We start from the raw sequence: 20,307 nt of genomic DNA on the forward strand, positions 1-20,307 counted from the left end.
GTCCAGGCACTGAGACTTATATATATATATATGCACACACACACCGCAGTCCAGACTCTGAGACTTATCTCTACACACACCACAGTCCAGGCCCTGAGACCGATGTATATACAAACACACACACACCACAGTACAGGCCCTGAGGTAGATAATTATATACACACACACACCAAAGTCCAGGCCCTGAGGGATATAAATATATACACACACACACACACCAATGTCCAGACCCTGAGACTTATATATATATACACACACACACACCACAGACCAGGCCCTGAGACTGATATATATACACAAACACACACACACCAATGTCCAGACCCTGAGACTTATATATATATATATACACACACACCACAGTCCAGGCCCTGAGGTATATAATTATATACACACACACACCACAATCCAGTCCCTGAGACTTATATATATATACCCACACACACACACACCACAGTCCAGACCCTGAGACTTATATATGTATACACACACACACACACTACAGCCCAGGCCATGAGGTAAATAAATATAAACACACACACACCACAGTCCAGGCCCTGAGACTTTATAAATATATATACATATATACACACACATCACAGTCCAGGCCCTGAGAATTATATATGTATACACACACACACAGCACAGTCCAGACCCTGACACTTATATAAACACACACACACACACACACACCACAGTCCAGACCCTGAGACTCATATATATACACACACACACACACCACAGTCCAGACCCTGAGACTTATATATATATATATACACACACACCACAGTCCAGACCCTGAGACCTATATATATATATATATATATATATATATACATACACACACCACAGTCCAGGCCCTGACACCTATATATACACACACACATACCACAGTCCAGACCTTGAGACTCATATATATATGCACACACACACACACCAGTCCAGGCCCTGAGACTTATATATATATATATACACACACACCACAGTCCAGACCTTGAGACTCATACATATACACACACACACACTACAGTCCAGGCGCTGACACCCATATATAAACACACACACTCCACTGTCCAGGCCCTGAGACTTATATACACACACACACACACACACACACACACACACACACACACACACACACACACACACACACACACACACACACACACACACACACACACACACACTACAATCCAGGCCCTGACTCTTGTATATATACACACACACACCACAGTCCAGGCCCTGAGACCTATATATATACACACACACACACCACAGTCCGGGCCCTGAGACTTATATATGTATACACACACACACCACAGTCCAGACCCTGAGACTTATATATACACACACACACACATACACCACAGTCCAGGCCCTGAGACTTATGTATATACAAACACACACACACCACAGTCCAGGCCCTGAGACATATGTATATACAAAAACACATACCACAGTCCAGGCCCTGAGGTATATAAGTATATACACACACACACCACAGTCCAGCCCCTGAGGTATATAAATATATACACACACACACCACAGTCCAGGCCCTAAGACTTGTATATACATATACACACACACACACACCACAATCCAGGAACTGAGACTTAGAAATATATATATGCAAACACACCACAGTCCGGCACTGAGACCTATATATATACACACGCACACCACAGTCCAGGCCCTGAGACTTATATATATATATATATGGAAACACACACCACAGTCCAGACCCTGAGACTCATATATATACCCACACACACCACAGTCCAGACCCTGAGACTTATAGATGTATACACACACACACACCACAGTCCAGGCCCTGAGGTATATAAATATATACACACACACACCACAGTCAAGGCCCTGAGACTTATATATGTGTACACACACACACACCACAGTCCAGGCCCTGAGGTAAATAAATATAAACACACACACACCACAGTCCAGGCCCTGAGAATTATATATGTATACACACACACACAGCACATTCCAGACCCTGAGACTTACATATATGCACACACACACGCCACAGTCCAGACCCTGAGACTTATACATGTATGTACACACAGACACCACAGTCCATAAGTTGAGAATTATATATGTACACACACACACACACACACCACAGTCCAGGATCTGAGACTTATATGGATATGCACGCACACACCACAGTCCAGACCCTGAGACCTATATATACACGCACACACACACCACAGTCCAGGCCGTGAGACTTATATATATATACACACACAGCACAGTCCAGGCCCTGAGACTCATGCATATACAAACACAAACACTCCACAGTCCAGGCCCTGAGGTATATAAATATATACGCACACCATGGTCCAGGCCCTGAGGTATATAAATATATACACACACACACCACAGTCCAGGCCCTGAGAATTATATATATATACACACAAACACACACCACAGTCCAGACACTGAGACCTATATATATATATATACACACACACACCACAGTCCAGGCCCTGAAACTTATATATATATACAGACCACAGTCCAGACACTGAGACTTATCTCTACACACACCACAGTCCAGGCCCTGAGACTTATGTATATACAAACACACACACACCACAGTCCAGGCCCTGAGACATATGTCAATACACACACACACCACAGTCCAGGCCCTGAGGTATATAAATATATACACACACACACCACTATCCAGGCCCTGAGACTTATATATACATATACACACACACACCACAGTCCAGGAACTGAGACTTAGATATATGTATATGCAAACACACCACAGTCCAGGCCCTGAGACCTATATATATACACACGCACACCACAGTCCATGCCCTGAGACATATATATATACACACACACAACACGGTCCAGGCCCTGAGACATATATATATATACACACACACCACGGACGAGGCCCTGAGCCTTATATATATACACACACACCACAGTACAGGCCTTGAGACTTATATATATATGCACACACACCACAGACCAGGCCCTGAGATATATATATATATATACACACAGACACCACAGTCCAGACCTTGTGAATTATATATATATACACACACACACACCGCAGTCCAGGCACTGAGACCTATATATATACACACACACACACCACAGTCCAGGCCCTGAAACGTATATATATATACAGACCGCAATTCAGAACCTGAGACCTATCTCTACACACACCACAGTCCAGACCCTGAGACTTATATATATATACACACACACACACACCAATGTCCAGACCCTGAGACTTATATATATAGATATATATATATACACTCACACCACAGACCAGGCCCTGATAATTATATATGTATACACACACACACACAGCACAGTCCTACCCTGAGCCTTACATATCTCCACACACACACGCCACAGTCCAGACCCTGAGACTTATATATATATACACACACACACACCACAATGTCCAGACCCTGAGACTTATATATATAGATACACACACACCACAGTCCAGGCCCTGAGACTTATATATATACACACACACACGCCACAGTCCAGACCCTGAGACTTATTTATATATGTACACACAAACACCACAGTCCAGGCCCTGAGACTTATATATATACCCACACACACACACACCACAGTCCAGACCCTGAGACTTATGTATGTATACACACACACACACCACAGTCCAGGCCCTGAGACTTATATATATATATATATTTTATATATATATATATATATATATATAAACACACCACAGTCCAGACCCTGAGACTGATATATATATATATATTTCTATATATATATATATAAACACACAGCACGGTCCAGACCCTGAGACTGATATATATAGACACACACACGCCACAGTCCAGACCCTGAGACGTATATATATATATATTTATATATATATATATATAAACACACAGCACGGTCCAGACCCTGAGACTGATATATATAGACACACACACACCACAGTCCAGGCCCTGAGACTTATATAGATATACACACAGACACCACAGTCCAGACCCTGAGAATTATATACAGACACACATACACACACACACCACAGTCCACACACACACCACAGTCCAGGACCTGAGACCTATATATATATATATACACACACACACCACAGTCCAGGCCCTGAGACTTATATAGATATACACACAGACACCACAGTCCAGACCCTGAGACCTATATTTACACACACACACTCACCACAGTCCAGGCCCTGAGACATATATATATATATAGATATATATACACTCACACCAAAGACCAGGCCCTGATAATTATATATGTATACACACACACACAGCACAGTCCTACCCTGAGCCTTACATATATACACACACACACACCAATGTCCAGACCCTGAGACTTATATATATTGATACACACACACCACAGTCCAGGCCCTGAGACTTATATATATACACACACACGCCACAGTCCAGGCCCTGAGACATATATATATATATATATATATACATATATACACTCACACCAAAGACCAGGCCCTGATAATTATATATGTATACACACACACACAGCACAGTCCATACCCTGAGCCTTACATATATACACACACACACGCCACAGTCCAGACCCTGAGACTTATTTATATATGTACACACAAACACCACAGTCCAGACCTTGAGAATTATATATATACACACCCACCCACACACACACCACAGTCCAGGCCCTGAGACTTATGTATATACAGACACACACACACCACAGTCCAGGCCCTGAGACTTATATATATATATACACACACACACCACAGTCCAGGCCCTGAGACTCATGCATATACAAACACACATACTCCACAGTCCAGGCCCTGAGGTATATAAATATATACACACACACCACAGTCCTGGCCCTGAGGTATATAAATATATACACACACACACCACAGTCCAGACCCTGAGAATTATATATGTATACACACACACACAGCACAGTCCAGACCCTGAGACTTACATACATACACACACACACGCCACACTCCAGACCCTGAGACTTATATGTATATATACACACACACACCACAGTCCAGGACCTGAGACCTAGATATATACACACACACACACCACAGTCCAGGCCCTGAGACTTATATATATATATACACACAGACACCACAGTCCAGACCTTGAGAATTATATATATACACACACACGCACACACCACAGTCCAGACCCTGAGACCTATATATACACACACACACACACCACAGTCCAGGCCCTGAGACTTATGTAGATACAGACAAACACACACCACAGTCCCGGCCCTGAGACTTATATATCTATATACACACACACACCACAGTCCAGACCCTGAGACTTATATATATATATATGTATATATATACACACACAGCGCAGTCCAGGCACTGAGACCTATATATATACACACACACACACACCACAGTCCTGGCCCTGAAACTTATATAGATATACAGACCACAGTCCAGACGCTGAGACTTATTTCTACACACACCACAGTCCAGGCCCTGAGACTTATGTATATACAAACACAACACACCACAGTACAGGCCCTGAGACTTATATATACATATACACACAGACACCACAGTTCAGACCTTGAGAATTATATATATACACACACACACACACATACCACAGTCCAGGACCTGAAACCTATATATATATATACACACACACACCACAGTCCAGGCCCTGAGAGTTATATAGATATACACACAGACACCACAGTCCAGACCCTGAGACCTATATATACACACACACACACACACCACAGTCCAAACCCTGAGACATATATATATATACACACACACCACAGTCCAGGCCCTGAGGTATATAAATATATACACACACACACACCACAGTCCAGGCCCTGAGACCTATATATGTGTACACACACAGACACCACAGTCCAGGCCCTGAGGTAAATAAATATAAACACACACACAGCACAGTCCAGGCCCTGAGACTTATATATATACACACACACACACAAACCAATGTCCAGACGCTGAGACTTATATATATATATTTATATATACACACACACCACAGTCCAGACCCGGAGACTTATATGGATACACACGCACGCACCACAGTCCAGACCCTGAGACCTATATATACACACACACTCACACACCACAGTCCAGGCCCTGCGACTTATGTATATACAGACACACACACACCACAGTCCAGGCCCTGAGACTTATATATATATATACACACACACACCACAGTCCAGGCCCTGACATTCATGCATATACAAACACACAAACTCCACAGTCCAGGCCCTGAGGTATATAAATATATACACACACACACCACAGTCCAGACCCTGAGAATTATATATGTATACACACACACACACAGCACAGTCCAGACCCTGAGATTTACATATATACACACACACACGCCACAGTCCAGACCCTGAGACTTATATACATATGTACACACAGACACCACAGTCCAGACCTTGAGAATTATATATATATATATATATATATACACACACACGCCACAGTCCCGGCCCTGAGACTTATATATATATACACACACACACCACAGTCCAGACCCTGAGACTTATATATATACACACACACACACACACACAACAGTCCAGACCCTGAGACTTATATATATATATATATATATATACACACCACAGTCCAGGCCCTGAGGTATATAAAGCTATACACACACAAACCACCGTCCAGGCCCTGAGACTTATATATATATATATATTAATATATATATATATATATATATGCACACACACACCGCAGTCCAGGCACTGAGACCTATATATATACTCACACACACACACCACAGTCCAGGCCCTGAAACTTATATATGTATACAGACCACAGTCCAGACGCTGAGACTTATTTCGACACACACCACAGTCCAGGCCCTGAGACTTATGTATATACAAACACAACACACCACAGTACAGGCCCTGAGGTACATAAATATATATACACACACACACACACCAATGTCCAGACCCTGAGACTTATATATATACACACACACACGCCACAGTCCAGACCCTGAGACTTACATATATACACACACACACGCCACAGTCCAGACCCTGAGACTTATATATATACACACACACACCACAGTCCAGGCCCTGAGACTTGCATATATACACACACACACGCCACAGTCCAGACCCTGAGACTTATATATATATATGTACACACAGACACCACAGTCCTGACCTTGAGATTTATATATGTACACACACACACACACACCACAGTCCAGGATCTGAGACTTATATGGATATACACGCACACACCACAGTCCAGATCCTGAGACCTATATATATACACACACACACACCACAGTCCAGGCCCTGAGACTCATGCATATACAAACACACACACTCCACAGTCCAGGCCCTGAGGTATATAAATATATACACACACACCACGGTCCAGGCCCTGAGGTATATAAATATATACACACACGCACCACAGTCCAGGCCCTGAGAATTATTTATATATATATACACACACACACACCACAGTCCAGACCCTGAGACTTATATATATATATATATATATATATACACACCACAGTCCAGCCCCTGCGGTATATAAATATATACACACAGACACCACAGTCCAGACCTTGAGAATTATATATGTACACACACACACACACACCACAGTCCAGGATCTGAGACCTATATGGATATTCACGCACACACCACAGTCCAGATCCTGAGACCTATATATATACACACACACACACCACAGTCCAGGCCCTGAGACTCATGCATATACAAACACACACACTCCACAGTCCAGGCCCTGAGGTATATAAATATATACACACACACCACGGTCCAGGCCCTGAGGTATATAAATATATACACACACACACCACAGTCCAGGCCCTGAGAATTATATATATATATATATATATACACACACAGCACAGTCCAGGCCCTGAGGTATATATATATATATACACACACACCACAGTCCAGGCCCTGAGGTATATAAATATATACACACACACACCACAGTCCAGGCCCTGAGACCTATATATGTGTACACACACAGACACCACAGTCCAGGCCCTGAGGTAAATAAATATAAACACACACACACCACAGTCCAGGCCCTGAGAATTATATATATATATATATATATACACACACAGCACAGTCCAGGCCCTGAGGTATATAAAGCTATACTCACACACACCACCGTCCAGGCACTGAGACTTATATATATCTATATGCACTCACACACCGCAGTCCAGGCACTGAGACCTATATATATATATACACACACACACCACAGTCCAGGCCCTGAAACTTATATATATGTGCAGACCACAGTCCATACCCTGAGGCTTATCTCCACACACACACCAGTCCAGGCCCTGAGACCTATGTATATACAAACACACACACACCACAGTACAGGCCCTGAGGTACATAATTATATATATGTATATATATACACACACAGCGCAGTCCAGGCACTGAGAACTATATATATACACACACACACACACACCACAGTCCTGGCCCTGAAACTTATATAGATATACAGACCACAGTCCAGACGCTGAGACTTATTTCTACACACACCACAGTCCAGGCCCTGAGACTTATGTATATACAAACACAACACACCACAGTACAGGCCCTGAGACTTATATATACATATACACACAGACACCACAGTCCAGACATTGAGAATTATATATATACACACACACACACACACCACAGTCCAGGCCCTGAGAGTTATATAGATATACACACAGACACCACAGTCCAGACCCTGAGACCTATATATACACACACACACACACACCACAGTCCAGACCCTGAGACATATATATATACACACACACACACAAACCATTGTCCAGACGCTGAGACTTATATATATATATATATATATATATATATATATATATATATATATATATATATATATATATATATATATATATATATATATAAATATATACACACACACCACAGTCCAGGCCCTGAGACCTATATATGTGTACACACACAGACACCACAGTCCAGGCCCTGAGGTAAATAAATATAAACACACACACACCACAGTCCAGGCCCTGAGAATTATATATATATATATATTTTATATATATATATATATTTTTTTTTTTATATATATATATATACACACACAGCACAGTCCAGGCCCTGAGACTTATATATATACACACACACACACAAACCAATGTCCAGACGCTGAGACTTATATATATATATTTATATATACACACACACCACAGTCCAGACGCTGAGACCTATATATACACACACACACACACACACACCACAGTCCAGGCCCTGAGACTTATGTATATACAGACACACACACACCACAGTCCAGGCCCTGAGACTTATATATATATATATACACACACACACCACAGTCCAGGCCCTGACTTTCATGCATATACAAACACACAAACTCCACAGTCCAGGCCCTGCGGTATATAAATATATACACACACACCACAGTCCAGGCCCTGAGGTATATAAATATATACACACACACACCACAGTCCAGACCCTGAGAATTATATATGTATACACACACACACACAGCACAGTCCAGACCCTGAGATTTACATATATACACACACACGGCACAGTCCAGACCCTGAGTCTTATATACATATGTACACACAGACACCACAGTCCAGACCTTGAGAATTATATATATATATATATACACACACACACACAGCACAGTCCAGGCCCTGAGACTTATGTATATACAGACAAACACACACCACAGTCCAGGCCCTGAGACTTATATATATATACACACACACACCAAAGTCCCGGCCCTGAGACTTATATATATATACACACACACCACAGTCCAGACCCTGAGACTTATATATACACACACACACACACACACACCACAGTCCAGACCCTGAGACTTATATATATATATATATATATGCACACACACACCGCAGTCCTGGCACTGAGACCTATATATATACTCACACACGCACACACCACAGTCCAGGCCCTGAAACTTATATATATATACAGACCACAGTCCAGACGCTGAGACTTATTTCGACACACACCACAGTCCAGGCCCTGAGACTTATGTATATACAAACACAACACACCACAGTACAGGCCCTGAGGTACATAAATATATATATACACACACACACACCAATGTCCAGGCCCTGAGACTTACATATATACACACACACACGCCACAGTCCAGACCCTGAGACTTATATATATACACACACACACCACAGTCCAGGCACTGAGACTTGCATATATACACACACACACGCCACAGTCCAGACCCTGAGACTTATATATATATATATGTACACACAGACACCACAGTCCAGACCTTGAGAATTATATATGTACACACACTCCACAGTCCAGGATCTCAGACTTATATGGATATACACGCACACACCACAGTCCAGATCCTGAGACCTATATATACACACACACACACACCACAGTCCAGGCCCTGAGACTCATGCATATACAAACACACACACTCCACAGTCCAGGCCCTGAGGTATATAAATATATACACACACACCACGGTCCAGGCCCTGAGGTATATAAATATATACACACACACACCACAGTCCAGGTCCTGAGAATTATATATATATACACACACACACACACACACACCACAGTCCAGACCCTGAGATATATATATATATATATATATATATATATATATATATATACACACACACACCACAGTCCAGGCCCTGAGGTATATAAAGCTATACTCACACACACCACCGTCGAGGCACTGAGACTTATATGTATCTATATGCACTCACACACCGCAGTCCAGGCACTGAGATATATATATATATACACACACACACACCACAGTCCAGGCCCTGAAACTTATATATATGTACAGACCACAGTCCATACCCTGAGGCTTATCTCCACACACACACCAGTCCAGGCCCTGAGACCTATGTATATACAAACACACACACACCACAGTACAGGCGCTGAGACTTATTTATATACACACACACCACAGTCCAGGCCCTGAGACTTATATATATACACACACACACACCACAGTCCAGGCCCTGAGACTGATATATATATACACACCAGTCCAGGCCCTGAGACTTATATATATGTACACACACACACCACAGTCCAGGCACTGAGACGTATATATATATACACACTCTCCACAGTCCAGGCCCTGAGGCATATATATATACACACACTCTCCACATTCCAGAACCTGAGACTTATATACATACACACTCACACACCACAGTCCAGGCCCTGAGACTTATATATATATATACACACACTCTCCACAGTCCAGAAGCTGAGACTTATATATATATATACACACACACACCACAGTCCAGGCCCTGAGACATATATATACACACAGACACCACAGTCCAGGCCCTGAGACTTATATATATACACACACACACACCACAGTCCAGGCCCTGAGACTTATATATATATATATAAACACACTCTCCACAGTCCAGAAGCTGAGACTTATATATATACACACACACACACACCACAGTCCAGGCCCTGAGACATATATATAAACACAGACACCACAGTCCAGGCCCTGAGACTTATATATATACACACACCGCAGTCCAGACCCTGAGATATATATATATATACACACACACACCACAGTCCAGTCCCTGTGATATATATATATACACAGACACACCACAGTCCAGGCCCTGAGACTTATATATATACACACACACCACAGTCCAGGCCCTGAGATATATATATATACACACACACACCACAGTCCAGTCCCTGTGATATATATATATACACAGACACACCACAGTCCAGGCCCTGAGACTTATATATATACACACACACCACAGTCCAGGCCCTGAGACTTATATATATACACACACACACACCACAGTCCAGGCCCTGAGACTGATATATATATACACACCAGTCCAGGCCCTGAGACTTATATATATATACACACACACCACAGTCCAGGCACTGAGACGTATATATATATATACACACTCTCCACAGTCCAGGCCCTGAGGCATATATATACACACAGACACCACAGTCCAGGCCCTGAGACTTTTAGATATACACACACTCTCCACAGTCCAGAACCTGAGACTTATATACATACACACTCACACACCAAAGTCCAGGCCCTGAGACTTATATATATATATACACACACACTCTCCACAGTCCAGAAGCTGAGACTTATATATATATATACACACACACGCACCACAGACCAGGCCCTGAGACATATATATACACACAGACACCACAGTCCAGGCCCTGAGACTTATATATATATATATATATATGCACACACACACCACAGTCCAGACCCTGAGACTCATATATATACCCACACACACACACACAGCACAGTCCAGACCCTGAGTCTTATATATGTATACACACACACACAGCACAGTCCAGGCCCTGAGACATATATAGATAGATATAGATAGATAGATAGATAGATAGATAGATAGATAGATAGATAGATAGATAGATATATATATATATATACACACACAGCACAGTCCAGGCCCTGAGACATATACAGATACACACACACACACCACAGTCCAGACCCTGAGACTTATATAAATACACACACACACGCCACAGTCGAGGCCCTGAGACTTATATATACACAAAAACGCACACCACAGTCCACGCCCTGAGAATTATATATATATACACACACACACACACCAAAGTCCGGGACCTGAGACTTATATATATATATACATATATATACACACAAACACACACCACAGTCCAGGCCCTGAGATATATATATATATACACACACACACCACAATCCAGTCCCTGATATATATATATATATATACACACACACACCACAGTCCAGGCCCTGTGACTTATATATATATACACACACTGCAGTCCAGGCCCTGAGATATATATATATATATATACACACAAACACCACAGTCCAGTCCCTGTGATATATATATATATATACACAGACACACCACAGTCCAGGCCCTGAGACTTATATATATACACACACACCACAGTCCAGGCCCTGAGACTTATATATATACACACACACACACCACAGTCCAGGCCCTGAGTTATATAAAGCTATACTCACACACACCACCGTCGAGGCACTGAGACTTATATATATCTATATGCACTCACACACCGCAGTCCAGGCACTGAGACCTATATATATATACACACACACACCACAGTCCAGGCCCTGAAACGTATATATATGTACAGACCACAGTCCATACCCTGAGGCTTATCTCCACACACACACCAGTCCAGGCCCTGAGACCTATGTATATACAAACACACACACACCACAGTACAGGCCCTGAGGTACATAATTATATACACACACAAACCACAGTCCAGGCCCTGAGACGTATATATATATATATATATATACACACTAACCACAGTCCAGGCCCTGAGGTATATAAATACACACACACACACACCAATGTCCAGACCCTGAGACTTATATGTACATATATATATATATATACACACACACTACAGTCCAGACCCTGAGACTTATATATGTATACACACACACACACCACAGACCAGGCCCTGAGACTGATATATATATACACAAACACACAACAGTCCAGACCTTGAGACTTATATATATATACACAAACACACACACATCACAGTCCAGATCCTGAGACTTAGATATATACACAAACACACACACACCAATGTCCAGACCCTGAGACTTATATATATATATACACACACACCACAGTCCAGGCCCTGAGGTATATAAATCTATACACACACACACCATAGTCCAGGCCCTGAGACTTATATATATATATATATATATATGCACTAACACACCACAGTCCAGACCCTGAGACTTATATATGTATACACACACACACAGCACAGTCCAGGCCCTGAGTCTTATATATGTATACACACACACACAGCACAGTCCAGGCCCTGAGACATATACAGATAAACACACACACACCACAGTCCAGACCCTGAGACTTATATAAATACACACACACACACGCCACAGTCCAGGCCCTGAGACTTATATATACACAAAAACGCACACCACAGTCCACGCCCTGAGAATTATATATATACACACACACACACACACACACACACCAAAGTCCGGGACCTGAGACTTATATATATATATATATATATATACACACAAACACACACCACAGTCCAGGCCCTGAGCATTATATATAAATATATATATATATATACACACACCACAGTCCAGGCCTGAGATATATATATATACACACACACACCACAGTCCAGTCCCTGAGATATACATATACACACACACACCACAGTCCAGGCCCTGTGACTTATATATGTACACACACCGCAGTCCAGGCCCTGAGATATATCTATATACACACACACACCACAGTCCAGTCCCTGTGATATATATATATATACACAGACACACCACAGTCCAGGCCCTGAGACTTATTTATATACACACACACCACAGTCCAGGCCCTGAGACTTATATATATACACACACACACACCACAGTCCAGGCCCTGAGACTGATATATATATGCACACCAGTCCAGCCCCTGAGACTTATATATATGTACACACACACACCACAGTCCAGGCACTGAGACGTATATATATATACACACTCTCCACAGTCCAGGCCCTGAGGCATATATATATACACACACTCTCCACATTCCAGAACCTGAGACTTATATACATACACACTCACACACCACAGTCCAGGCCCTGAGACTTATATATATATATATATATACACACACTCTCCACAGTCCAGAAGCTGAGACTTATATATATATATACACACACACACCACAGTCCAGGCCCTGAGACATATATATACACACAGACACCACAGTCCAGGCCCTGAGACTTATATATATACACACACACACACCACAGTCCAGGCCCTGAGACTTATATATATACACACACCGCAGTCCAGGCCCTGAGATATATATATATACACACACACACACCACAGTCCAGTCCCTGTGATATATATATATACACAGACACACCACAGTCCAGGCCCTGAGACTTATATATATACACACACACCACTGTCCAGGCCCTGAGATATATATATATACACACACACACCACAGTCCAGTCCCTGTGATATATATATATACACAGACACACAACAGTCCAGGCCCTGAGACTTATATATATACACACACACCACAGTCCAGGCCCTGAGACTTATATATATTCACACACACACACCACAGTCCAGGCCCTGAGACTGATATATATATACACACCAGTCCAGGCCCTGAGACTTATATATATACACACACACACCACAGTCCAGGCACTGAGACGTATATATATATACACACTCTCCACAGTCCAGGCCCTGAGGCATATATATACACACAGACACCACAGTCCAGGCCCTGAGACTTTTAGATATACACACACTCTCCACAGTCCAGAACCTGAGACTTATATACATACACACTCACACACCAAAGTCCAGGCCCTGAGACTTATATATATATATACACACACTCTCCACAGTCCACAAGCTGAGACTTATATATATATATACACACACACGCACCACAGACCAGGCCCTGAGACATATAGAAACACACAGACACCACAGTCCAGGCCCTGAGACTTATATATATGTACACACACACACCACAGTCCAGGCACTGAGACGTATATATATATACACACTCTCCACAGTCCAGGCCCTGAGGCATATATATATACACACACTCTCCACATTCCAGAACCTGAGACTTATATACATACACACTCACACACCACAGTCCAGGCCCTGAGACTTATATATATACACACACACACACCACAGTACAGGCCCTGAGACTTATATGTATATATAAACACACTCTCCACAGTCCAGAAGCTGAGACTTATATATATACACACACATACACACCACAGTCCAGGCCCTGAGACATATATATAAACACAGACACCACAGTCCAGGCCCTGAGACTTATATATATACACACACCGCAGTCCAGGCCCTGAGATATTTCTATATACACACACACACACCACAGTCCAGTCCCTGTGATATATATATATACACAGACACACCACAGTCCAGGCCCTGAGACTTATATATATACACACACACCACAGTCCAGGCCCTGAGATATATATATATACACACACACACCACAGTCCAGTCCCTGTGATATATATATATACACAGACACACAACAGTCCAGGCCCTGAGACTTATATATATACACACACACCACAGTCCAGGCCCTGAGACTTATATATATACACACACACACACCACAGTCCAGGCCCTGAGACTGATATATATATACACACCAGTCCAGGCCCTGAGACTTATATATATACACACACACACCACAGTCCAGGCACTGAGGCATATATATACACACAGACACCACAGTCCAGGCCCTGAGACTTTTAGATATACACACACTCTCCACAGTCCAGAACCTGAGACTTATATACATACACACTCACACACCAAAGTCCAGGCCCTGAGACTTATATATATATATATACACACACTCTCCACAGTCCAGAAGCTGAGACTTATATATATATATATACACACACACGCACCACAGACCAGGCCCTGAGACATATATATACACACAGACACCACAGTCCAGGCCCTGAGACTTATATATATATATATATATATATATATGCACACACACACCACAGTCCAGACCCTGAGACTCATATATATATACACACACACACACACACCACAGTCCAGACCCTGAGTCTTATATATGTATACACACACACACAGCACAGTCCAGACCCTGAGTCTTATATATATATACACACACACACAGCACAGTCCAGGCCCTGAGACATATATAGATAGATAGATAGATAGATAGATAGATAGATAGATAGATAGATAGATAGATAGATATATACATATATACACACACAGCACAGTCCAGGCCCTGAGACATATACAGATACACACACACACACCACAGTCCAGACCCTGAGACTTATATAAATACACACACACACGCCACAGTCCAGGCCCTGAGACTTATATATACACAAAAACGCACACCACAGTCCACGCCCTGAGAATTATATATATATACACACACACACACACCAAAGTCCGGGACCTGAGACTTATATATATATATATATATACATATACTCACACCACAGTCCAGGCCTGAGATATATATATATATACACACACACCACAGTCCAGTCCCTGAGATATATATATATATACACACACACACCACAGTCCAGGCCCTGTGACTTATATATATACACACACCGCAGTCCAGGCCCTGAGATATATATATATACACACACACACCACAGTCCAGTCCCTGTGATATATATATCTACACAGACACACCACAGTCCAGGCCCTGAGACTTATTTATATACACACACACCACAGTCCAGGCCCTGAGACTTATATATATACACACACACACACACCACAGTCCAGGCCCTGAGACTGATATATATATACACACCAGTCCAGGCCCTGAGACTTATATATATGTACACACACACACCACAGTCCAGGCACTGAGACGTATATATATATACACACTCTCCACAGTCCAGGCCCTGAGGCATATATATATATACACACACTCTCCACATTCCAGAACCTGAGACTTATATACATACACACTCACACACCACAGTCCAGGCCCTGAGACTTATATATATACACACACACACACCACAGTCCAGGCCCTGAGACTTATATATATATATATATAAACACACTCTCCACAGTCCAGAAGCTGAGACTTATATATATATACACACACACACACCACAGTCCAGGCCCTGAGACATATATATAAACACAGACACCACAGTCCAGGCCCTGAGACTTATATATATACACACACCGCAGTCCAGGCCCTGAGATATATATATATACACACACACACACCACAGTCCAGTCCCTGTGATATATATATATACACAGACACACCACAGTCCAGGCCCTGAGACTCATATATATACACACACACCACAGTCCAGGCCCTGAGATATATATATATACACACACACACCACAGTCCAGTCCCTGTGATATATATATATACACAGACACACAACAGTCCAGGCCCTGAGACTTATATATATACACACACACCACAGTCCAGGCCCTGAGACTTATATATATACACACACACACACCACAGTCCAGGCCCTGAGACTGATATATATATACACACCAGTCCAGGCCCTGAGACTTATATATATACACACACACACCACAGCCCAGGCACTGAGACGTATATATATATATACACACACACACACCAAAGTCCGGGACCTGAGACTTATATATATATATATATATATATATATATACACACAAACACACACCACAGTCCAGGCCCTGAGACTTAGATATATACACACACACCACAGTCCAGGCCCTGAGACTTATATATATACACACACACATATACACACCAGTCCAGGCCCTGAGACTTATATATATGTACACACACACACCACAGTCCAGGCACTGAGACTTATATATATATATACACACACTCCACAGTCCAGGCCCTGAGGCATATATATACACACAGACACCACAGTCCAGGCCCTGAGACTTTTAGATATACACACACTCTCCACAGTCCAGAACCTGAGACTTATATATATACACACACACACACACACACACCACAGTCCAGACCCTGAGTCTTATATATGTATACACACACACACAGCACAGTCCAGACCCTGAGTCATATATATGTATACACACACACACAGCACAGTCCAGGCCCTGAGACATATATAGATAGATAGATAGATATAGATAGATAGATAGATAGATAGATAGATAGATAGATAGATAGATAGATAGATAGACATATACACACACAGCACAGTCCAGGCCCTGAGACATATACAGATACACACACACACACCACAGTCCAGACCCTGAGACTTATATAAATACACACACACACGCCACAGTCCAGGCCCTGAGACATATATATACACACAGACACCACAGTCCAGGCCCTGAGACTTATATATATACACACACCGCAGTCCAGGCCCTGAGACTTATATATATACACACACACACACCACAGTCCAGGCCCTGAGACTTATATATATATATACACACACTCTCCACAGTCCAGAAGCTGAGACTTATATATATACACACACACAGACACCACAGTCCAGGCCCTGAGAGTTATATATATACACACACACACCACAGTCCAGGCCCTGAGGTATATAAATCTATGCACACAGACAGCACAGTCCAAGCCCTGAGACTTATATATATACACACACACACACACACCACAGTCCAGGCCCTGAGACATATATATACACACAGACACCACAGTCCAGGCCCTGAGACTTATATATATGCACACACACACACCACAGTCCAGGCGCTGAGACTTACATATATATATATATATATATATACACACCACAGCCCAGACACTGATACTTATATATATAAACACACACACACCACAGTCCAGGCCCTGAGACTTATATATATATATATATATATGCACACACACACCACAGTCCAGACCCTGAGACTCATATATATACCGACACACACACACTCCACAGTCCAGGCCCTGAGGTATATAAATATTTCCACACACACCACAGTCCAGGCCCTGAGGTATATAAATATATACACACACACACCACAGTCCAGGCCCTGAGACTTATATATATATACACACACACACACCACAGTCCAGACCCTAAGGTATATAAATCTATACACACACACACCACAGTCCAGGCCCTGAGACTTATATATATATATATATGCACACACACACCACAGTCAGACCCTGAGACTCATATATATACCCACACATACACACACCACAGTCCAGACCCTGAGACCTATATATATACCGACACACACACACACCACAGTCCAGGCGCTGAGACTTATATATATATACACACACACACCACAGTCCAGGCCATGAGACTTATATATATATATATATATACACACACACACCACAGTCCAGGCCCTGAGACTCATGCATATACAAACACACATACACCACATTCCAGGCCCTGAGGTATATAAATATATACACACACACACACCACAGTCCAGGCCCTGAGACTTATATATATATATATATATATATACACACAC

The sequence above is a fragment of the Heterodontus francisci genome, unplaced genomic scaffold (genome assembly GCF_036365525.1).
Source record: "Heterodontus francisci isolate sHetFra1 unplaced genomic scaffold, sHetFra1.hap1 HAP1_SCAFFOLD_445, whole genome shotgun sequence".
Lineage (NCBI taxonomy): Eukaryota > Metazoa > Chordata > Chondrichthyes > Heterodontiformes > Heterodontidae > Heterodontus > Heterodontus francisci.